Source organism: Copadichromis virginalis, linkage group LG14 (genome assembly GCF_057382275.1).
Source record: "Copadichromis virginalis isolate Kocher_CV1m ecotype Utaka linkage group LG14, C_Virginalis_male_GT1.1, whole genome shotgun sequence".
Taxonomy (NCBI): domain Eukaryota; kingdom Metazoa; phylum Chordata; class Actinopteri; order Cichliformes; family Cichlidae; genus Copadichromis; species Copadichromis virginalis.
Window position 1 is genome coordinate 14,064,356 of NC_140631.1, and position 25,992 is coordinate 14,090,347.

Here is a 25,992-nt window from a genome sequence, read left to right on the forward strand (position 1 = left end):
CTACGGGGCTGCAGCAATGCTGAGTATGAGAGAAATGAAGATTCATGCAAAGCTACTCTCATATTAGAGTCCAAGAGAAAAAAGAATGGACCCAGACATGAGCTCAATAGGTCCCTTTTAAAATCTGACATATAGATACTTTTCCTCTCAACTCTATGCCAGTAAATTTTAGTTTCTCTTATAAACACTCAGTTATATCATTGAAAAAGAGATTTCTTTACACTTCTGACCTGAGAGAAATGCCATGTCTTCTGTTTCACGTTGGTCACCTTTTCACAATTGAGGAGCTGAGGAAAGTTGCTCATCTGATCGTACACCACACAACGAGTGTCCTCACCAGTGCTGCCTAGGGGTCCCAGAAACAGCTGACCTTCTTTAGTGTAGCGTCCTAACTAAGAGGAAAACAGATACGTCACACATACAGTAAACGGAAAGTTACTGAACTGGCTGAGTGAATACTCTTCTCTTTATTAGCTAACGATGAAATAAGTATGTGATGATGTACAAGTTGAAGGTAACCTGGCAGGAATTTTCCTTGATTATGCAAGCTGTTGGGTTTTTTTTTTGCTGCTTTGAACAAGAGGATGGTGTTGTTCCCAATACTGCTGAGAGGCAAAACATGTCTTTGTTCTTCACTGAGTGCTAAACACAAAGATTTTCCTGTACATCACTGCTAATCACAGTGTTGTTTCAGCAGAGTTCTAACCCACATATAGCCCTAACATTTTATATACACCAAATTCTGCAGTTTTCTCAACTTGACAGAAAGAAAAAGCAGAAGTGAGTCAGATTCTTCCCGCTCTGTTTTCTAACCTTTGTGTCTTTCACTTCAGCTTTTTCGTTCAGATTAATAGTAATTTCCACTTTAGCAGTGCAGATAAAACAGTTCCTTTGGTTGCATCTAGCTCTGAGGCTTTGAGTGTGCTGACGATAAAGACTGATTGGGAAATTGTTTATATCGCATTCTGTTCCTAACAAAGCATGAATAGTGGTTGCAATGCCTTGCAAAAGATATAAAGATAAAGCTTTCCATCAACCACCCAGTCAGCCCAGTTTGGGTCTTTTTGCAGAGTAACTGCATCCTGTTTGCAGTACATCATACAAAAGTTAGGTGATTTAACAGCGTTTGGACTCAAAATCTTAAAAAATCCCACTTGTGGTCCCTAGATGTCACTGCTTCTTCTTAAGAACAGAGTATTTATTAAAATGTTTTTCTAGTATCTTTGACCACTACAAGTTACATTCATCTTTTCACAGATATTCATATCGCACTTTATTTTATGCACTTATGTGCTTTATCTGTTTTGCATACACACCTACAGCCAGTCACCATTTAACCTAACGTGCATGTCATCGGACTGTGGGAGGAAGCCGGACTACCTGGAGAGAACCCACGCTAAGACACCATGGGGTCGCTTTTATCTCCGTGGAAGTGCAAGTGTGAAAAACTGGTGGTCTAATAAAAACTGAAGACTTTTTGTTCCATCAAAAGGATAACTTTAAAAAATGCAACTGAAGCATGTCTTGTGAAGAAAGTGTGATGCGGCTGTTCGATTTGTATTGTTGATTGTCATTTATGCTTAGAAATATTTACTTATATATGCTTAGAGTTTTGTAATTAATTGTAGATTGGTAGAGGTTTTGATCCTTGATAGTCTGCAAACTGTGTGTGTATTAGACAGCACTTTGGGAGCATGAGAGGTCATACCGTGTTTTATTGTTTTATGGTAGGATTAACGTAGTTGCGTCTGTTCTAGTCTAGTCTTTGTTTAGATGAACTGCAGGACTTCCTCACCGTGTTATCTAGGATGAACCATCTAGGGTGAGGGGGAGGCTACCCTCTTCCTGACCAAGGATGTTTGACCCTTTGATCAGCAGTCCACACACACACACACACACACACAGACACACACACACACACACACACACACACACACACACACACACACACACACACACACACGCACGCAGTAAGGATGGGCGGACATGTCTCAGCCTCCACCACTCTCAGCACTGGAGCCCCCCAGGGGTGTGTTCTGAGCCCCCTGCTGTACTCTTTGTACACATATGACTGTGTGGCCACTACCAGCTCCACCACCATCATCAAGTTTGCTGACGACACCGTCGTGGTGGGCCTGATCTCTGATAACAACGAGACGGCCTACCTGAAGGAGATTAGGAATCTGGAGAACTGGTGCCAGAGGAACAACCTCCTTCTAAACGTCAGTAAGACAAAGGAGCTGATAGTGGACTTCAGCACTAAGCAGGAGAGGAACTACCAGACCCCCGTCATCAACGAGTGCCCAGTGGAGAGAGTGGACAGCTTCAAATACCTCGGAGTTCACATCACGCAGGACCTGTCATGGTCCTGTCACATCAACACCGTGGTGAAAAAGGCCCGTCAGCGTCTCTACCACCTCAGACGCTTGAGAGACTTCCAACTGCCCTCCAAAGTGCTCAGGAACTTTTACTCGTGCACCATAGAGAGCATCCTGGCGGGAAACATCTTAACCTGGTTCGGGAACAGCACCATGCAGGACAGACGAGCTCTACAGAGGGTTGTGCGGTCAGCTGAGCGCACCATCCGCTCCGAGCTCCCTGACCTGCACTCAATCTACAGCAGGCGGTGCTGGACCAAGGCCAGGAAGATCGTGAAGGACCTCAGCCATCCCAACAACAGACTGTTCTCTCTGTTGAGGTCAGGAAAGCGATTCCGCTCCCTGAAGACCAACACAGAGAGACTGAGGAGGAGCTTCTTCCCGCAGGCGATACGGTCTCTCAATCACACCACCACACAGTACTGACCCACACATACAGTTCTTACACACACACTGGACTTTCTGGACTTTGTTTTTGCACAACACTGGTCACTATATTCTTCATTTCCGGTTAATACTTGTACAGCTGCTGTTATTGTGTATATATTTATTTATATTTAGATTTCTTCATACATTCTTATATAGTTCTATACTGTGTATTGGTGTATTTTGTTGTACAGTTATTTTATTTTCAACTTTAATTTATATATTTTATCTTATTCTTCCCAGTTAAATTTACCCTTCATTCTAATTTGTGTTGTACAGTTATTTCATTTTTAACCTTAATTTATATTTTATTCCTTCCTAGTTAAATTTACCCCTTTTTAATTTTTCATATTTATTTCCTACCTTATTCATAGCCTTTCCTTTTTTGTTTTCTTTAGGTCACGAGCAGTTGTCCAAGCATTTCACTACATATCGTACTGTGTATGACTGTGTATGTGACAAATAAAATTTGAATTTGAATTTATTACTCTTTGTGTGTATGTAGACGTCATATGTTAACGAACTTATGCATATTCATGTAACCTCAATAAAAGGACAGTGGTACGGGAGGACGGACGAGAGCAACTGGGGCCAAGCGAAGGAACGGCGATTGTCCGGTTCTCTCCCGTGCACGAGTAACATGAAGCTTGCCTACTTCGTGTCTTGCTTTGCAGTGTAATTATATTGCCTTTAACGTTCCAGCGGATGGGTTCAAGCTACAAACCTATCAGCGGCACTCATTTTTCCAGAATTGAATTGAAATTTTAGCTCCTTTAGCATTTTACCACTGAAGCCTTGACTTTCTGCCTAAAGCACCTGTTTACCACTGTGAGCTAAAAAGAGAGGCCCTTAGGGCTGAAGGGATGAAGAGCTGACACTGGCTGACTCAGGGCTTCAACACAAAAAGTGCAAGACACAATTTTATTCTGACAGCAGAACTCGCTCCTTGGAGGATTTCAGCTGAGCCTGTGATTGAGACACAGCTGCAAATCACATCACCGGAGAAGCTCACTGTATGTTTTCATGAGAAAGCAAAGCAACTGGAAAAAGATGGAGTATACTCTTTAGTATGGTGGTGAGGAAGAGTGTTGTACCTGAGGACCCCACCCATGGCATGGGTGCAGGGTGGCTGTGTGGTTCTCCTTCACACCCTGATCCATACACAGGTGGCTTGCTTTAGAATTGCGGACCTTAAATACACAAAAAAAAAGAGTCAGACTTAATTCATAAAATATGAATATTCCCCAAAATAATTACCGATTAAAAATGTATAAAGGCTAAAAACAAGGATGTGTCAGTGTGGATCAGACAAAGTTCTAAATCTCATTTATTTTCTATTAACAGCTGAGAAGATGTGGATGTACATGCTGTCTGAGTCCCTGCTTTCTTGTTATATTTTGGTCTGTGGAGGAGATACAAGTTTCTTAGGACTTTGTGTAAGTATCATTTATTTAATTTCAGTGGTTTAATTTGTACATCAGATCTTACATCTACAAACTTACTTTTTCCTGTGTCTTTGTCCTTCATGGCTCACCTCACCGTAGAACAGCGTATCGTTGTACCTCCTCATCTCTGGGTAAACGTTGTCTAGGTACCAGTGAAAGCTCTTACATTGCAGACTCTTCCTCAGTGCAACCCTCTGTGATATGTCTCCGTAATCAATACCGTGGTTCTGCAAGAGCAAAGGAAGTTATTATGCCTAAAGTCTCTACATAAATTGTGGAACCAAAAGAAAAACTGTTTGGCTCTGAACATGGACATCTGATAGTCACAAACAGACAAGCATGACTGACAGCATCCTCTCTAAGAGAGGTCTTGGTGCAGAAAAATGCCGTTCTCACCTCCATGGGGATGTTCCAGGCCAGGTAGACATTGGACTTGTACTCATCCATCCAGACCTCTGCCACACGCAGGGCATTAAGGCGTGTGTGGAAAGCTATGTTACTGTGGTAAGGTTTCTTCATTCGTGCAATATGAGCCACTCTGGAGCAAGGCAGCACCTCCATACTGCCTCCACACAGCCACACCTGTGGGTAGTAGGAGTATGAATTAAAGCTCACAATAATATACTGCTGGCTGCTGGGCAGCAGGAAATATAAATAGGCAGATGCACAGTCGCCGCGATGTCCTGATTTATAAAGTCAATTACAGCTAACAGCTGGAGCATAGAGCACCTGGAAGGACGTGTTTTCTTTGTGCTGGAACTAATGAAAGCTAAATCTGTACATTTAGAAGTCCTTCTCGGTTTTTCTTCTTGTTTTCTGTTATATAAAAAATATCTAATTGTTGCTTTTATTCATTTTTTTCTAGCCAACCTTAAGGGGCATCAAGAGGAGCTGAGGTTTTCGGCACTTCAGCACTGGGTTAACTTTTAAGCTCCAACTGTGAGTATACATACATAAATGCATGTTTTTTTACTTATATTGTTTGCTGTGACAACGTATCATCCAGAGCACTCTCCCAGTCAGCGAATACACCATGATGATTCCAGGCATGTCATTAAAGATCAACAAGAAGAGACGGTCAGAAGCACAAGTCATGCTTGAAGATGTGGCCAAAACATCTTCTACAGTTCACCATGCTATTTCCCAGCTTTGATGTAGGACAGCGGGCCAGAACAATAAGACATGAATGCTAGCATAGCCCCAAGAGCTACACAACAACAGAATAAAAAAAGAAGCATAAAAGCAAGCAGTTTACACAATCATAAAAGCATAAGACAACAAGTGAGTTTTGAGTTGGGACTTAAAGAGAGAGATGGAAGAGATATTTCTTAAATCAGGAGGTAGGGAATTCCAGAGTCGTGGAGCAGAGCAGCTGAAAGCCCTGCTCCCCATGGTGGCAAGACGGGGGGAAGGGACGGAGAGAGAAAGGGAAGAAGAAGATCTAAGACATCGAGATGGGGCAGTGATCTGAACCAGATCAGAGAGATATGGAGGAGAGAGATGATGAATAGCCTTAAATGTGTACAAGAGTATTTCTTCTTCCTGACCAAGATTCGTTCCTTTTGTTGCTTCTCATTAACAGAGGTCAAAGAAAGTATAATGATAAAGTGGAGAACTACTGGACATCATTCATTTTTGGTGCTAAAGGTTTAAGAATTAACTGCAGCAGAAGAGCTTCACCTGCTTGTGAAGTGGTTTAGAAAAGAAACCTCAGAGCATGAAGGTTGAATCAATTATCTCCTCATACAAACCACCCAGCAGCTGAGCTGAAAATGATATCAGAATGGCTAGAACAATGTTATGGTGCATCTAGAGCTACTGAAACAGCTCTTAATGCAAAACTTTAAAAAAGAGCTTTTTGACCTAGCAGACTTGCTATTGAAGAAATAGGAAGCTGAACAAGATAACTTCCTCCCAGGATCCTCTCTGGAAACAGCCAGTGGTACTCATCCCTTTTTCCAAAAGCTTCTACACAACCTCAGGAAAAATGGACATGCCCAAATAAGGGCATCATGTAGCTACAATCTCTAAGTTGATCAGTGGTGGAATCCAATGACCTAGCTGTAATCCTTACTTCATTCACAATGATAGCCATCAAAATCAGCAGGTCAAGACTGAGGTATCCTCTGCAGGTTTGGAGAACAAATGTGCAAAGCCAGCAACTGACCAATTAGGAACTATCCCAGCCACAGAAAAACACAGCCCTTAAACAAACACAGAGGCTTCAGAGGAAAACCCCTTGAAGAACAGATGAGAACAGGACATGGTGCTGTGAATTCATTCATGCAGGACTGTGAGTGAGATCAAACCACTGGACCCTGAATTGACCTCTCACTGTTAGGTAGAATTGTTGTGCACATCCACAAGCTTCAAAAGGAGATTAACTGCTCTCATAATGAATAATTTACCCAGAAAGTGGATCTCGGCAGGGTACTCACAGAAGAACTGAGCATCAAAATGGAAAAGAAAGAAGATTTAAGACACGTTAGGCATGGTTGTTGTTGACAGAAGGACTGGTCTGAGTATTTTGGAAACTCCTGATCTACTAGGATATTTCTGTATTACCATCTCTAGGGTTATCCCAAGGGATGGTCCAAAAAAGAGGAAATATCCAATGAGAGACAGTTCTCTGGGTGAAAATATCTTGTTGATACCAGACCCGACCAGAGACTGCTTTGAGCTGACAAGAAGGCAACAGTAAAACAGATAACTTCTTCTTAAAAACCACTTTTGCATTACTTTGAACCGTGAACCTTGAAGAATTTGGGCTAGAGCAGCAGAGGACCATATCAGGTGCTACTCTTGTGAGCTAACAGGAAAGTCTCCACAGTCAGGGGATCTCAATCAGATAGATCACCTTTGGTATATGACGCAATGGGAGATTCCCATCGTGAATGCACAGCTGACAAATCTGCATCAACTGCATGAGGCCATCATGCCACGATCAATCTTTGAGGAATGTTTCCAGTACTTTGTTGAATCTATGCCATGAAGAATTAAAACAGCTCTGAAGGCAAAAGAGTGTCCAACCTAATACTGACAAGGTGTATCTAATAAAGTATCTGCTGAGTGTGTCCAACCCACGAGCCTTCTGCTGTGAACATAATGAAGACATGGATATCCAAGCTATCTGAACCCACGTCAAAGTGATGTGAGCGTAACAGAAACTTCAAACTGACAGGTCGCCAAACAATTGCACAGATGCAACCTATTTCACTCCTGACAAACATTCCTACTGGATAAAAAGTAGGTCCGTCAGTCTTTCTTCACACTGGGAACAATATGAAACATGTTCCATCCACAGATAAGGAGCACTACAAACAGAAAATGGGCACATAGGTTTTAAAGATAACCTATGTGTTTCTGTTACCCAAGGACACGGGTGCTAACCAACAGAGGGTATGCCAAAAAAAAACATTTTACTGCTCTCTGCCACACTCTAAGATAAATAAGCAGTACTATGATTTCATGTAAAAGATGTTGGACAACAACCATGCAAAATTGCCCCATAGAGGTGCTGATATCTACCGCTTAACATTCATTATCCCAAGAATCCTGTTAAAACCCAAACAGTCATTGATTCAAGTGCTTGTTATGAAAGAGTTTCTCTGAATGAGGGCCTTCTCCCTGGACACATCCAAACAATCCTCTTGTAAGGGTTGTAGTGAAATGTAGAAATGTTGTTGTCGCAGGGCAACTCTGGATATGTGTCCCACTGCTTTGTAGTAAAAGAGGAACAGAAAGAAATGTGGTTCTTGAGATGTGACATTGTGGGCTAGATTCATGTCTTTGCTAATACTTCATCTCCAGCAGTTGTAATATATTTATAGGTGCGTTGAAGCTGAATTTTAGCTGTTTTATTGCATCTGTACACGTTTACTTATCTAGACTTAATTTTGGGGGGAATCTTGATATTTTTGATGACAAGATATAAGAACTTTCCATTTCAGATTCAAGTTATGACCAAGTCAACTCAAAGACAAGGCAACCGTTTTTGTCTTTCTAAAAATATTTGATTGTTTAGCTTGCTGGATAAAAGCCAACACACTCGGGTTGTGAAAATGTTTGACGTTATTTTTTCAGGAAAAATCTAATAACCTTGCAGAAAAACAAAAGACTCTCCAATCTCTCAAAATGTACAGAAACAAACTCCAACCTTCCTGCTCTGCTCTACGTGACCTATTTATCTCCATTGCCCTGCTGTGAGCTGCTCACACAGGACTGGTCCTCCAGGACTCTTAATGGGGCCTCATCAGTGGTGCCACGCTACGGTGGCCACTGCTCCACTTAAAACCTACAGGGGTAAAGAGGGAGCAGGAACAAGAGGAAACTGGGTGACACACAAACCCTGATGCCTAGTTCGATGTTCTCCCCTCCGTAGACGTCCATGCCTGAGTCGAGTAGACCGAGTTCTCCAAAGTAGTCCCGATTGGCCACAAAGGAGCATCCAATCATGGCAGGCGTCCTGCAGCCAGGAAAACACACTATCATGTGACACTGAGCGTTTGCAAACACCAGAATGTGTTTTTTTGTGGCTTTATCTGATGTTTATTTTGGAGTACTTTTCTACAACCCAAATCTCCACTATGCAAAGTTTCACACTTTATATTTCAGCCTATTATGTGGAGGGTAAATCTAAACATTTTTGTGCATACTCATGCAATTTATTCTTATTTTTAATTAAAGAATGGAAGGAAATCCAATTTAACACAAATATATGGGTGATAATCAGATAATTAAAATCCTATTTTCACCACTCTCTAATTTAGGCTGTAATTTTTTTATTGCTTTAATGAAGTCTGGTTTCCCATCAGGAGCTTTTTTTCTTGTTTTCCCCTAATCTTCCCCAAAACTAAAAAAAGAACTTGGTGGCAGTTTTATTGAAAATCTTAAAGAAGTGGAAAAAAATACATCTCAGAAGTGTGAGATCTGTGTTCACGTTTAAATGGGAGAAGCTGGCATACCTTATTGGTGCAGACATGTCTCCCTCCTCCCACCACTCTTTGGGTGGATTAATGTACATGCACCACAGTTCCCAGTTGTAGCCATGGCCAGAGTTCTCATAGCGCTCCACCTCAAAGGTATCGTGCTTGATGTTGTCGATTGACGGCAAGATAATCCTCTTGTGGTTTTCTTTTATTCTAGCTAGAACTGGTTCTGACCTGAAAAAAGTGCAAACACACACACACTCACACATTTAGTTGACTTTACTTTGTGCAGAAACAAAGTTTATAACATCTTTTAAGAGCACCACTTTTTTCATCCACTTCAGTCAAATAGAAAGTTCCTTGTGTCGTCCCAGTTTTATCACTAATTCTGTTTGATTCAGCCGAGTTGAGCTCTGCAGGGGGCAGTGAGAGAACTGCACGGTATACCTTAAGTTATGCACTGAGCTCGAAAATGAGATCCACAAAAAGACATCAACAGGATGTGGCAGTTGTCTTAGCGGGGTTAATAAGGTCCCTCATTGCATGCTAATTTCTTGACAGTATTTAGCCTTTGATTCAGTTCACCACCAAGCGCTCAGCTTTTTTGAATTAGTACAAAACCTTCATTTTTTATGGTTACTAAAAATTTACTTTTACGACAAGTTCTCCAAGAGGGGTCCTGTTTTGGTGTGTGTTTTATGTGTGCTTGTGATGTTTTTTTTTAAATAAAATCCGTTCAACCTGATCCCACAGCCTCAAGTGTCTCATTTTAAAACTTCTCAGGCGTGAAATAGCTTGGCTCTTCCTTTTATGCAGCTTCAGCTATCCTTTGTCTTCTCTTTCCATGGTTTCTTTGCACTTTGTAGCACTCTTTTAACACTGATACCCAAAGCTCTATTATTGTCATTGTTGTTATCATGAATAAGTAGAGAGATACTCCCATACGGTTTATGACAAAATTTAATCCGAAGTGATTGATGGCCCTAATCATGACCTTTTGACCTCGCCCCTCCCCCCCGGAAGCGAGTAATGACCGTGACGAATTGCATCCGGAGAAGGGGGGGGCGGGAACCCCCCGACATCCGGAGAAGGGGGGGCGAACCCCGGAAGCGCGCCATCTGTCGCTAAGCGTGTCGAATTGCATCCTGAGAAGGGAGGGGGGGTAAACCTCCGGAAGCGCGCCATCTGTTGTTGGGAAAAAAAAAGAAAAAAGTTTTTAGAGGGAGGAGAATAAAAGCAGAGAGGAGGAGTTCACAATTTCTAAGCCTCAGACACACAAGATGGATTTCATTCTGCAGCCCAGCAGCTCTCCTGTGTCCGATGAGATCTGCTCTCCCAAAGAAGAAGGCTTTGAATATGCCATATTCAAATACAGCATATTTACTAAGGAAGGCCTCGATCCGGACCTTATGACACTTCCGGAAATACTCCGGAATTGTCTAGTCATTTTCAGACCTGATGCGTCATGTTCCATATACATGAGGGGAGGGGTTTGGTTCCTGAAGCACAGCGGTGATGCAGCAGCTGATTTTGTGCTGTATAGAGAGACAGAGCGGCAGCTAGTTTTCCGCAAACTCATAGTCTGAATTCTGTTTCAATATTATGACGATTTTCTCTGTATTTCTTAATGGGAATAAAGAGTGACTTCCTGTAGAGATTTCAATAGTATTTTATTTTCCTATAATACAGACGCAGTAAAAAAAACCTTTAAGATGATCTGCCTAGCAACAAATTGCATTTTTAGGCTACACCATAGCTTGTGATGAAAAGAAGAACTTTCTATCCGCTTGTAACCTACAGGCTGCCTACCCCGTATGTGTAAAAATGAATAAATATCCCTTAGTGAATACTTTTCTTTGAATACTACTTTTCCTTTTGAGAATCCCTTTTACAAGGGACTGAAAAAACAAACCATAATTGCCGTGACAGGCGATCTTGTTTCACACACACACACACACACACACACACACACACACACACACACACACACACACACACACACACACACACACCGCGGGTCAAGGAGGAGTGAGATATCAGATATCAGTTTTTTCTCAATGCTTATAACCTATAACGCGCCCCCCAAAACAATATTATTATTATTAAAACATCTATAAGGTAGGTTTTGCGCAGCCTGCTCCTTGTCAGACCAAAGTTTTTTTCTTCATTACTTTTAGCTACTTTTACACTGGGTTTTCTCAATAGACAGAAAATGAAAATGAGGAGTCAACAGCCGATATTATCATTGCTTGTAACCCGGTAAATAATTTCGTACATCTCCCCATAAAATAAGCCTTAGTGGAAAAAAGCTCATATTCGAATAAGTTTATTCCCCTCTGTGGGAAAGAGTTTTTTTCTCAGAGTCAACCATGAGGCGAGTTTTGTCAACAGCAATTGTCCATTTGGTAAAACAAATATCCGCCTCTAAGTCGTATTTTACCGTTGCAGAATGTGGAAAACAGACAGCCCTCACAGGAGGCACCCAGGGGCCCACCTCACACACCATAGTTAAAATATTTAAATTTCAACTAAATTTGTAGTAATGATCGGATTTCCTCACTTATCTACACCACACTCCTTGATTTCTTATCGTTTCTTATCGTTCCTCTGTCCCTTAATAGAAACTATCCTCCCTTTCAGTTGTCTTTTGCACTTCCATATCGCAAAGCAGTTACTGTAGGTTATTTTCTGCTTATGCATTAATGTAATTAATTAACTTATTTATCCTTAAGTACGGTAATGACTTGAGTTCTAATGCTTTTTGTCTCTTGAGTTAGCCGTCAATGTGGGATTTTTTTACCCTTTTGTTCAGTTAAAGCTGCCTTTCATTCTTCAACGCAGCTTAAACTCTAATAGGTAAGCTTTCTTGTAATTTCTTAGTTCTGCAGGCTTCTTGAAAGACATCCGAGACTCTTCTTTGGATGCTGGATGCCTTTTGTTTTGTTTTCTGTCAAGATGATCCCACACTGCTTCGATTATCTTGAGGTTCGAACCCTGGAGAGATCAATCCATGACTGATGCGTTGTTTCATCCAGGCATACTTTGACTACAATGGCAGTATGTTTGCGATCATTGTCGTACTGAAAGTTGCTGCCAATCAGACATTACTTGGTATTACATGGTCGATCAAAATCTGGTGGAACTTTTCTACATTCATAATTTGATTAATTTGGATAAGAGCTCCAACAACACTGGCTGAAATCCAGCCTCAAAGCACGGTAGAGTATCCACGCTGTGTTAAAGACGGCTATAGACATTCACTGTTGTATCTCTCTTCGGACCTCTTCCATGCATATTTCAAATTTGGATTCATTACTCCATAAGACATATTACAGCTGATTTCTTTTTCCAGTCAATTTCTTGTGTAATTTGGCACACCTCAGCCTTATTTTTCTCTGTTCTCCTTCCTTAAGAATGGCTTATTAACAGCCACCCTTCCAACTCAGATAACTTTTGATGAAATGTTTACAGCACTTGAGTTACTCGCCACGGCCATCCTAAATGCTAAGAACACTAAACTTTAATTCTAAATTACGTTAACCAGAAAAAACAAGCCAAAGTCGAGATGTTGCTGAGCTGACCTGTGCTATGCTATGCCTTCTAAAGCACGTATAATGTAAACAGAACTGGTCTTTGCACAGAAGCCTGTGGAGCTTCATAATTAACCTCAGTGTGTGAAGAGCACTCTCCATTTAATAATAGCTGTAATAAAATGTTATGGCCGACGGTGTTAAACGCTGCACTTGGGTCTAGCAGGGAAGATTTCAACTTTTCAATACGAATGAAGGCTGAAAACTGATTAGATTAATGTCTGATGATCTTTTCTGTGCTTCTTCAAGTTTGTAACACCAAACATATTAAAGGATGATGTAAGGCTCACAGGAAGAGTTTAATTAGACACACATTTACTATTTTCTTTATACTCTTTCTTTCTTGACATGTTTAATATGATTACTATCAGAGGAGAAAATGACCCTTGTGTAGTTTAAAAAAGTTTTATTTAATCAAACTGTAATGTTGTTGAACTCTGACGGACGTGTCTTTTAATCTTGTCAACAAATCCTTAATCATCTAAATCTGCCATTTATCATCTAGTAAAATGTTCCCTCTGCTTCTGCTGCACATCTCCCCGGACACTCTCCGCTTCACCTGTCCTGTGCAGGTGGTCCAACCCCTGCCTGCCTCCTTAAACTGGGGTGTTTAAATCTCTTTACCTCTGTTGTGAACTTCACACAAAGTTTGTGGTAACAAAATCAAACTGACGAGGATCTCGTTTGAAAAACACACACTCACGAGACAAAATAAAAACAGACTGCTCAAAGCAAAAGCAGAGCCCTCACAGCTGGTAGTACAAAACACAGCGACAACATGCGTATTAGATACCCTCAGTGCCAGAAGCATAAATATGAAAAAATGTGATCACCAAGAGTATCCTAACAACGGCGTTGAGGTGGGTGTTACAGTAAAAAAAAAAAGTAGCCAAATTTTCATCTGAAAATGTTGAATTTTAGTAAAAACAATGCTCTGTAGTTTGATACTGTCGTTACAGACTAAGCAGATGTTTAAAGCCTTCGGACGCTCATTTGAAACGCACTCATTCTCCTTATCAGCTGGAAACATTAAAGCCGTAAAATGACTTTTTCAAACGGATAAAAACTATTGAACAACAGCAATGTTGAGCCTGTTCCAAAATTTGGATGTACATGTGTTGAAGGTGTGGGTCTTGTTGAATTATTAAACATACATTCTTTAATTTTTCGAGCCACAAAAACAACAACTTTTAATTTTCTTCTGCTTGAGTATCGGCCTCGGGTAGCTCTACTTATCATTGCTCAGTCAGTTGTCTGTTTGTGCTACTTTTTTAAGGAGCAGCGTATTATTGGTAAGGGTGACTTTATGTGTTTAGCTACTTAAGTGGAAGTACTGTGGATAGTTTTACCTTACATACATAGATCTACCAATACAGCTTCTGAGGTAACTGTTTACAAAATGTTATAATCTATTCAAAGGTTCTTTGCAATTTTACATTGATAAACATTATCCTTAACACATTTGGCCCACATAAAGTACTATGGCCATCACACTGTCATTTAGAATTGTTTAAATAACTCCTGTCTTAAGTCCTTCCATCAAAAAAAAAAAAAAAAAAAAAAAAAAACATGGTTCACTTTTACATCACAAAATGTTAGAAATATAAGTCGTTCATAACAAACTGAAAGGTTGGGAGTTTAAAAATCCAAACCGATGGAAGAATCAGAATCAGAATACTTTATTGATCCCTGGGGGAAATTATTTTTTGTTACAGTGCTCCATTATAAACCAACATTAAGACAAGACAGACAATACACTAACTAAGAATAGTACAATATATACATATATATACATACATACATACATACATACATAAGTCACTCATAAATAAATAGCTGGAAAAGAAACATGTGTAGCTGTAGCAGCAAACAGTGTGTTAAGTGGATGCGTTGTACAGGGAGATGGCCACAGGCAGGAAAGATTTCCTGTGTCGTTCAGTGGTGCTTTTCGGTAATCTCAGTCTCTCACTGAACGTGCTCCTGTGACTGACCAGCATGTCATGGAGTGGGTGGGAGGTGTTATCCAACATTGTCTTTATCTTGGACAGCATCCGCCTCTCCGACACCACCTTGAGGGTGTCCAGCTCCATCCCCACAACATTGCTGGCCTTACGGATCAGTTTATCGAGTCTGTTGGCATCTGCGACCCTCAGCCTGCTCCCCCAGCATGCAACAGCATAGAGGATCGCACTGGCCACAACAGACTCATAGAAAACTCATAGAAAATAGGAAGCAGAAGTAGAAGACTATAACGTCTCAGAGCACACGGTGTCTATTATTGTGTAGACATGTATAAATAAGAGCTTAATAAAGATGCTTAATTTCTTAAGAAATAAACAGGTGGAGTGATCTTTATCAAAAGTGGATGTTGCATCTGTGGCTAAACCACTGTACCCAAAAAAACTTTAAAAATCTACTGTGTGTGAGGCTGTGTAAGTAAAGCTTGCCCTTCACACCCGCGTGTAATAAACCATTTGTTGGGGGGTTGTGGATTTGGCACCTCAGCATTGTGAAAGTGGGGAAACATGTTTCTGGCTGTGCATAAGATTTCTGCTTACAAATTAGAATCTCAGTTCTAAATGAAATTCAGATGTTTTTTTAAGTATGGCTAATGTATTATTTGACTTCTAAGACACACACACACACACACACACACACACACACACACAAAAGAACAACACAGAGAAGAAGAAGAGGGGGTCGTTTTACTACGCATCATAAAAACGCAATCATTCATAACATGGACAGTGAGAAGTAAAACTCGTCGTCTTACCACATGTTATATTCTGTAAACTTAAAATAATCCGCAGAAATTAGAGTTTAGTGTTTTAATTCATCTATTAAAAAACACGAGTCAACATTACTGAAGTGACGCTTTAACGATGCGTCTTATCATCGTGTTTATGATGATAAAACATGTTCTCTCGTTAGTAGATGTCTGCGCTGTCACTTGTCACGAAAATGTTCAGAGCCAGGGTTCCTCTTTAATTACCATTGATCGTTAATAGGGTCACAAAAGATTTGTCGCATTATCCCCATAAACAAAATGCTTTTATAGAAATCATTGTGATACAAATATTTAGATTCTTGATTCACAATGTGCACGAACTCAAAATCTTTAGAGGTTCATATTTACTGATACTGTCGTGACCTTCCTTCTGTGATTGGATTTTCACTTATTGTCGGCTTTACAGTCACATAAAATTCATTCCAATTTTTTGCCTTTGCTTCAATTAAGGTGTTTCTTTAAATCTACAGCAGCTCCCTTTTCAAAAGGTTTACTGACATAGTAAGGAAGTAGCTAGGGAACTCGGTAAGTATGAGCAACAACAGCTTAGGGACTGTTTCTACAATAAAGAGGAATTCATCATCATCTGCAGTTCATCAAAAAAAAAAAACAATTCAGCAGATCCTCAAAGTATGGATACAATCTGTTTTCAGCTGTAGAGGTACGCTTCACGTACTTATCAACATGCAGTTTAGAGGCTTGCATTAGAGTGCTTTGGTACTTGGACCTCTTTTATTTAGCACGGTTATACCGTTGTGTATTTAGCTATATAAATATGCTCAAGAGTCTATCGTATGTTTGTCATGCAATTAAAAATTCAAAAATATAATTTTTAAATCAGTAACTTTGCAAATTTAGCGCGGACCCTCACCCCTCCCTCCGGCTCCCACGGCCCCGCTGTCACCGTAAGACTCATACTCTTCCCCCCACGTATGCTGCTATTGATCGTTGTCAGTTGTCAGTAAACCTTTTGAAAAGGGAGCTGCTGTAGATTTAAAGAAACACCTTAATTGAAGCAAAGGCAAAAAATTGGAATGAATTTTATGTGACTGTAAAGCCGACAATAAGTGAAAATCCAAAAAACGCCTCCAATCCTAATGATCTCCCCCCCCCCCCCCCTCTCCCTCTCTCTGTGTGTGTGTGTGTGTGTGTGTGTGTGTGTGTGTGTGTGTGTGTGTGTGTGTGTGTGTCCTCACAGAAGGAAGGTCACGACAGGAGCTTTTTTCAATCAGTTTTTACAAGAAGTGTAGCTCATACAATGGTATAAATGTATTATTTGCGATACTTTATAAATATGAACCTCTAAAGATTTTGAGTTCGTGCACATTGTGAATCAAGAATCTAAATATTTGTATCACAATGATTTCTATAAAAGCATTTTGTTTATGGGGATAATGCGACAAATCTTTTGTGACCCTATTAACGATCAATGGTAATTAAAGAGGAACCCTGGCTCTGAACATTTTCGTGACAAGTGACAGCGCAGACATCTACTAACGAGAGAACATGTTTTATCATCATAAACACGATGATAAGACGCATCGTTAAAGCGTCACTTCAGTAATGTTGACTCGTGTTTTTTAATAGATGAATTAAAACACTAAACTCTAATTTCTGCGGATTATTTTAAGTTTACAGAATATAACATGTGGTAAGACGACGAGTTTTACTTCTCACTGTCCATGTTATGAATGATTGCGTTTTTATGATGCGTAGTAAAACGACCCCCTCTTCTTCTTCTCTGTGTTGTTCTTGTGTGTGTGTGTGTGTGTGTGTGTGTGTGTGTGTGTGTGTGTGTGTGTCTTAGAAGTCAAATAATACATTAGCCATACTTAAAAAAACATCTGAATTTCATTTAGAACTGAGATTCTAATTTGTAAGCAGAAATCTTATGCACAGCCAGAAACATGTTTCCCCACTTTCACAATGCTGAGGTGCCAAATCCACAACCCCCCAACAAATGGTTTATTACACGCGGGTGTGAAGGGCAAGCTTTACTTACACAGCCTCACACACAGTAGATTTTTAAAGTTTTTTTGGGTACAGTGGTTTAGCCACAGATGCAACATCCACTTTTGATAAAGATCACTCCACCTGTTTATTTCTTAAGAAATTAAGCATCTTTATTAAGCTCTTATTTATACATGTCTACACAATAATAGACACCGTGTGCTCTGAGACGTTATAGTCTTCTACTTCTGCTTCCTATTTTCTATGAGTTTTCTATGAGTCTGTTGTGGCCAGTGCGATCCTCTATGCTGTTGCATGCTGGGGGAGCAGGCTGAGGGTCGCAGATGCCAACAGACTCGATAAACTAATCCGTAAGGCCAGCAATGTTGTGGGGATGGAGCTGGACACCCTCAAGGTGGTGTCGGAGAGGCGGATGCTGTCCAAGATAAAGACAATGTTGGATAACACCTCCCACCCACTCCATGACATGCTGGTCAGTCACAGGAGCACGTTCAGTGAGAGACTGAGATTACCGAAAAGCACCACTGAACGACACAGGAAATCTTTCCTGCCTGTGGCCATCTCCCTGTACAACGCATCCACTTAACACACTGTTTGCTGCTACAGCTACACATGTTTCTTTTCCAGCTATTTATTTATGAGTGACTTATGTATGTATGTATGTATGTATGTATATATATGTATATATTGTACTATTCTTAGTTAGTGTATTGTCTGTCTTGTCTTAATGTTGGTTTATAATGGAGCACTGTAACAAAAAATAATTTCCCCCAGGGATCAATAAAGTATTCTGATTCTGATTCTTCCATCGGTTTGGATTTTTAAACTCCCAACCTTTCAGTTTGTTATGAACGACTTATATTTCTAACATTTTGTGATGTAAAAGTGAACCATGTTTTTTTTTTTTTTTTTTTTTTTTTTTGATGGAAGGACTTAAGACAGGAGTTATTTAAACAATTCTAAATGACAGTGTGATGGCCATAGTACTTTATGTGGGCCAAATGTGTTAAGGATAATGTTTATCAATGTAAAATTGCAAAGAACCTTTGAATAGATTATAACATTTTGTAAACAGTTACCTCAGAAGCTGTATTGGTAGATCTATGTATGTAAGGTAAAACTATCCACAGTACTTCCACTTAAGTAGCTAAACACATAAAGTCACCCTTACCAATAATACGCTGCTCCTTAAAAAAGTAGCACAAACAGACAACTGACTGAGCAATGATAAGTAGAGCTACCCGAGGCCGATACTCAAGCAGAAGAAAATTAAAAGTTGTTGTTTTTGTGGCTCGAAAAATTAAAGAATGTATGTTTAATAATTCAACAAGACCCACACCTTCAACACATGTACATCCAAATTTTGGAACAGGCTCAACATTGCTGTTGTTCAATAGTTTTTATCCGTTTGAAAAAGTCATTTTACGGCTTTAATGTTTCCAGCTGATAAGGAGAATGAGTGCGTTTCAAATGAGCGTCCGAAGGCTTTAAACATCTGCTTAGTCTGTAACGACAGTATCAAACTACAGAGCATTGTTTTTACTAAAATTCAACATTTTCAGATGAAAATTTGGCTACTTTTTTTTTTTACTGTAACACCCACCTCAACGCCGTTGTTAGGATACTCTTGGTGATCACATTTTTTCATATTTATGCTTCTGGCACTGAGGGTATCTAATACGCATGTTGTCGCTGTGTTTTGTACTACCAGCTGTGAGGGCTCTGCTTTTGCTTTGAGCAGTCTGTTTTTATTTTGTCTCGTGAGTGTGTGTTTTTCAAACGAGATCCTCGTCAGTTTGATTTTGTTACCACAAACTTTGTGTGAAGTTCACAACAGAGGTAAAGAGATTTAAACACCCCAGTTTAAGGAGGCAGGCAGGGGTTGGACCACCTGCACAGGACAGGTGAAGCGGAGAGTGTCCGGGGAGATGTGCAGCAGAAGCAGAGGGAACATTTTACTAGATGATAAATGGCAGATTTAGATGATTAAGGATTTGTTGACAAGATTAAAAGACACGTCCGTCAGAGTTCAACAACATTACAGTTTGATTAAATAAAACTTTTTTAAACTACACAAGGGTCATTTTCTCCTCTGATAGTAATCATATTAAACATGTCAAGAAAGAAAGAGTATAAAGAAAATAGTAAATGTGTGTCTAATTAAACTCTTCCTGTGAGCCTTACATCATCCTTTAATATGTTTGGTGTTACAAACTTGAAGAAGCACAGAAAAGATCATCAGACATTAATCTAATCAGTTTTCAGCCTTCATTCGTATTGAAAAGTTGAAATCTTCCCTGCTAGACCCAAGTGCAGCGTTTAACACCGTCGGCCATAACATTTTATTACAGCTATTATTAAATGGAGAGTGCTCTTCACACACTGAGGTTAATTATGAAGCTCCACAGGCTTCTGTGCAAAGACCAGTTCTGTTTACATTATACGTGCTTTAGAAGGCATAGCATAGCACAGGTCAGCTCAGCAACATCTCGACTTTGGCTTGTTTTTTCTGGTTAACGTAATTTAGAATTAAAGTTTAGTGTTCTTAGCATTTAGGATGGCCGTGGCGAGTAACTCAAGTGCTGTAAACATTTCATCAAAAGTTATCTGAGTTGGAAGGGTGGCTGTTAATAAGCCATTCTTAAGGAAGGAGAACAGAGAAAAATAAGGCTGAGGTGTGCCAAATTACACAAGAAATTGACTGGAAAAAGAAATCAGCTGTAATATGTCTTATGGAGTAATGAATCCAAATTTGAAATATGCATGGAAGAGGTCCGAAGAGAGATACAACAGTGAATGTCTATAGCCGTCTTTAACACAGCGTGGATACTCTACCGTGCTTTGAGGCTGGATTTCAGCCAGTGTTGTTGGAGCTCTTATCCAAATTAATCAAATTATGAATGTAGAAAAGTTCCACCAGATTTTGATCGACCATGTAATACCAAGTAATGTCTGATTGGCAGCAACTTTCAGTACGACAATGATCGCAAACATACTGCCATTGTAGTCAAAGTATGCCTGGATGAAACAACGCATCAGTCATGGATTGATCTCTCCAGGGTTCGAACCTCAAGATAATCGAAGCAGTGTGGGATCATCTTGACAGAAAACAAAACAAAAGGCATCCAGCATCCAAAGAAGAGTCTCGGATGTCTTTCAAGAAGCCTGCAGAACTAAGAAATTACAAGAAAGCTTACCTATTAGAGTTTAAGCTGCGTTGAAGAATGAAAGGCAGCTTTAACTGAACAAAAGGGTAAAAAAATCCCACATTGACGGCTAACTCAAGAGACAAAAAGCATTAGAACTCAAGTCATTACCGTACTTAAGGATAAATAAGTTAATTAATTACATTAATGCATAAGCAGAAAATAACCTACAGTAACTGCTTTGCGATATGGAAGTGCAAAAGACAACTGAAAGGGAGGATAGTTTCTATTAAGGGACAGAGGAACGATAAGAAACGATAAGAAATCAAGGAGTGTGGTGTAGATAAGTGAGGAAATCCGATCATTACTACAAATTTAGTTGAAATTTAAATATTTTAACTATGGTGTGTGAGGTGGGCCCCTGGGTGCCTCCTGTGAGGGCTGTCTGTTTTCCACATTCTGCAACGGTAAAATACGACTTAGAGGCGGATATTTGTTTTACCAAATGGACAATTGCTGTTGACAAAACTCGCCTCATGGTTGACTCTGAGAAAAAAACTCTTTCCCACAGAGGGGAATAAACTTATTCGAATATGAGCTTTTTTCCACTAAGGCTTATTTTATGGGGAGATGTACGAAATTATTTACCGGGTTACAAGCAATGATAATATCGGCTGTTGACTCCTCATTTTCATTTTCTGTCTATTGAGAAAACCCAGTGTAAAAGTAGCTAAAAGTAATGAAGAAAAAAACTTTGGTCTGACAAGGAGCAGGCTGCGCAAAACCTACCTTATAGATGTTTTAATAATAATAATATTGTTTTGGGGGGCGCGTTATAGGTTATAAGCATTGAGAAAAAACTGATATCTGATATCTCACTCCTCCTTGACCCGCGGTGTGTGTGTGTGTGTGTGTGTGTGTGTGTGTGTGTGTGTGTGTGTGTGTGTGTGTGTGTGAAACAAGATCGCCTGTCACGGCAATTATGGTTTGTTTTTTCAGTCCCTTGTAAAAGGGATTCTCAAAAGGAAAAGTAGTATTCAAAGAAAAGTATTCACTAAGGGATATTTATTCATTTTTACACATACGGGGTAGGCAGCCTGTAGGTTACAAGCGGATAGAAAGTTCTTCTTTTCATCACAAGCTATGGTGTAGCCTAAAAATGCAATTTGTTGCTAGGCAGATCATCTTAAAGGTTTTTTTTACTGCGTCTGTATTATAGGAAAATAAAATACTATTGAAATCTCTACAGGAAGTCACTCTTTATTCCCATTAAGAAATACAGAGAAAATCGTCATAATATTGAAACAGAATTCAGACTATGAGTTTGCGGAAAACTAGCTGCCGCTCTGTCTCTCTATACAGCACAAAATCAGCTGCTGCATCACCGCTGTGCTTCAGGAACCAAACCCCTCCCCTCATGTATATGGAACATGACGCATCAGGTCTGAAAATGACTAGACAATTCCGGAGTATTTCCGGAAGTGTCATAAGGTCCGGATCGAGGCCTTCCTTAGTAAATATGCTGTAATTGAATATGGCATATTCAAAGCCTTCTTCTTTGGGAGAGCAGATCTCATCGGACACAGGAGAGCTGCTGGGCTGCAGAATGAAATCCATCTTGTGTGTCTGAGGCTTAGAAATTGTGAACTCCTCCTCTCTGCTTTTATTCTCCTCCCTCTAAAAACTTTTTTCTTTTTTTTTCCCAACAACAGATGGCGCGCTTCCGGAGGTTTACCCCCCCTCCCTTCTCAGGATGCAATTCGACACGCTTAGCGACAGATGGCGCGCTTCCGGGGTTCGCCCCCCCTTCTCCGGATGTCGGGGGGTTCCCGCCCCCCCCCCTTCTCCGGATGCAATTCGTCACGGTCATTACTCGCTTCCGGGGGGGAGGGGGGAGGTCAAAAGGTCATGATTAGGGCCATCAATCACTTTGGATTAAATTTTGTCATAAACCGTATGGGAGTATCTCTCTATAAGTTATTCCAATGTTCATACATTTGGCAAAGATATGTTTTTTTCCAGATTTAATTTTGAGTACATGTCATTTTTGTTTTTGAATGCTGTGTTTCACTTTAATTTACACTAAAATAAGCCTTTTTCCAAATACCAAAAATTCACTCCTGACTGTTAATAACACCGTGCTTCCCGCTAGATGATAGGACCCACTCACCATGATGGGGTGAACTCCACATGGGCATCAAAAAATCCTGTCACCTCAGCAGTGGCTACCTTCCAACCCTCGATCCTGGCCCTGATCAATCCCTCTCTCTTTTGGTTCCTTACAATCTTCACCAGGCCGGGATAGCGTTTGTTCACATACTCCTCCAGTGGACCTTTCAGTTGCTCTACAGTTCAGAAAATGAAGATAACACATCAAACAAAACAAGTCAGAAATGCTTATAAAGACTGATCTTTAGTTGATCTTTGAATCTGCAGTTTAGCTTATAATCTGCACATCTATCCTTGAACAGTCTGCCAGCTGGAGTTTTCCAGTATTTGATCTGATGTCAGGACTAATAAAGCCTGAAAAGAATATATCACCATTGCAGCTAAGTTGGCGAGTTTAAGAAGAATCCCTACATGCTAAAGAAAGTGCTTGTATTTTTTTCTTAGCTTCTCTAACATCAGATCCATTGCAGCCCTCTTTACTGAAGAAAGGAGGAAAAAAAGAAAAATGCTGTTCCAGAGTCCCCTCTGGCAGCAACAATCAAAGCCTGACACATTATGCCTAGCTTGCATAATTATTTTCATGCAATCACAATAATTGGAATTCATGTCGATAAATATGAAAGGACAGCAGAGTGAGCTTAAGCAACCATTCCCAGTATGACAACTCTTTTGTCTCACTTCTCTCACTGGCAGCCTGCACTCCTTTATAAACCTCACATCAAGCCTTAGTATTGGTTGTGTGAAACAACATGATAAGAACACAAAGGGCAACCCACTAAGCACTAAATGGTAAATGGCCTGCATTTGTATAGCGCTTTTCTAGTCCCTAAGGACCCCAAAGCGCTTCACACTACATAATAAGTATTTGGTCAATAACAAAAATACAACTCAATACTTTGTAACATAACCTTTGTTGGCAATAACAGAGGTCAAACGTTTACTATAGGTCTTTACCAGGTTTGCACACACAGTAGCTGGTATTTTGGCCCATTCCTCCATGCAGATCTTCTCGAGAGCAGTGATGTTTTGGGGCTGTCGCCGAGCAACACGGACTTTCAACTCCCGCCACAGATTTTCTATGGGGTTGAGGTCTGGAGACTGGCTAGGCCACTCCAGGACTTTCAAATGCTTCTTACGGAGCCACTCCTTTGTTGCCCGGGTGGTGTGTTTTGGATCATTGTCATGTTGGAAGACCCAGCCTCGTTTCATCTTCAAAGTTCTCACTGATGGAAGGAGGTTTTGGCTCAAAATCTCACGATACATGGCCCCATTCATTCTGTCCTTAACACGGATCAGTCGTCCTGTCCCCTTGGCAGAAAAACAGCCCCATAGCATGATGTTTCCACCCCCATGCTTCACAGTAGGTATGGTGTTCTTGGGATGCAACTCAGTATTCTTCTTCCTCCAAACACAACGAGTTGAGTTTATACCAAAAAGTTCTACTTTGGTTTCATCTGACCACATGACATTCTCCCAATCCTCTGCTGTATCATCCATGTGCTCTCTGGCAAACTTCAGACGGGCCTGGACATGCACTGGCTTCAGCAGCGGAACACGTCTGGCACTGCGGGATTTGATTCCCTGCCGTTGTAGTGTGTTACTGATGGTGACCTTTGTTACTTTGGTCCCAGCTCTCTGCAGGTCATTCACCAGGTCCCCCCGTGTGGTTCTGGGATCTTTGCTCACCGTTCTCATGATCATTTTGACCCCACGGGATGAGATCTTGCGTGGAGCCCCAGATCGAGGGAGATTATCAGTGGTCTTGTATATCTTCCATTTTCTGATGATTGCTCCCACAGTTGATTTTTGCACACCAAGCTGCTTGCCTGTTGTAGATTCACTCTTCCCAGTCTGGCGCAGGTCTACAATACTTTTCCTGGTGTCCTTCGAAAGCTCTTTGGTCTTGGCCATGGCGGAGTTTGGAGTCTGACTGTTTGAGGCTGTGGACAGGTGTCTTTTATACAGATGATGAGTTCAAACAGGTGCCATTCATACAGGTAACGAGTGGGGGACAGAAAAGCTTCTTACAGAAGACGTTACAGGTCTGTGAGAGCCAGAGATTTTCCTTGTTTGAGGTGACCAAATACTTATTTTCCACCCTAATTTACGAATAAATTCTTTACAAATCCAACCATGTGAATTCATGGATTTTTTTTTCACATTCTGTCTCTCACAGTTGAAGTGTACCTCTGGTGCAAATTACTGACCTCTGTCATCATTTTAGGTGGAGGAACTTGCACAATCGGTGGTTGACTAAATACTTTTTTGCCCCACTGTACCTATGAAAATATACTCACTGTATATATATATATAATCAAAGCATTTCTTTAGCAAAGTGCACATACTAGCCCTTTTTAAGTTCATTGACATATGTGCACTCAAACAGGCCCAATGAGATTGAGGGTTATACCCCAATTATTTGTGTTAGGTTTGTAAGCTTTTCCAAATGAATACAGAAAATCAGCAAAACCACCATAAAGAAAGCTTATTTAAATAAAGCTGATATTGGGAGAACAAAGCCCAAGGGGTGGAAAATGAGTAAAAAACCTGTGAAGCAGAGAATAACATGAGGGACTGTTGCAGAGCGCATGAGTGAAACAAGCTCACAGATGAGCTGACAAAGATTGGCAGAAATCACTTTAGAGCAGCCGGGTAATAAGGAACAGGTGAACATAGAGTGGAGCAGATAATTACGAGCAAAAACCCAAACAAATACTTTCAGACAATCCTAAAGCTCTTATTTAGTTGCATAGAGCCATGTGTGAACATTTTGTCTTTACATTTTGCTTCCAAGGAACCGAACTGTCTTTTAATTCTGTAATTTATTTCACGTTCTTCAGGCTTTCTGAAGCTCCTTCAAATTTTTCTTTGGACATCATTTTATTATAATTTTCAGTGCAGTCCTTTATTTGTTTGTTCCTATGAATCATTCACACATAATAAAGGCACCTAACTCAAGGGACAAATTCGTTACTGGCACATTACCAGCAGCTTGTCACAAATACACAATTTGTTTCCTGCACAAAAAATGACAACGATAACACACCAGCAAGGTGATTACCAAAGAGCTATTAGCCAAAAACTTGACATATGTCAAGAAACTAAACAAGTAGAGGACAAAAGAACTGGCAGCTTAAATAAAAACATCTAC

The 25,992-nt window shown here is 40.4% G+C and overlaps 1 pseudogene; it reads right to left on the reverse strand.

The window, feature by feature from the left end:
• The window catches only part of LOC146693622 (polypeptide N-acetylgalactosaminyltransferase 17-like), a 29,960-nt pseudogene that overhangs the window by 2,177 nt on the left and 1,791 nt on the right, over positions 1-25,992 (reverse strand).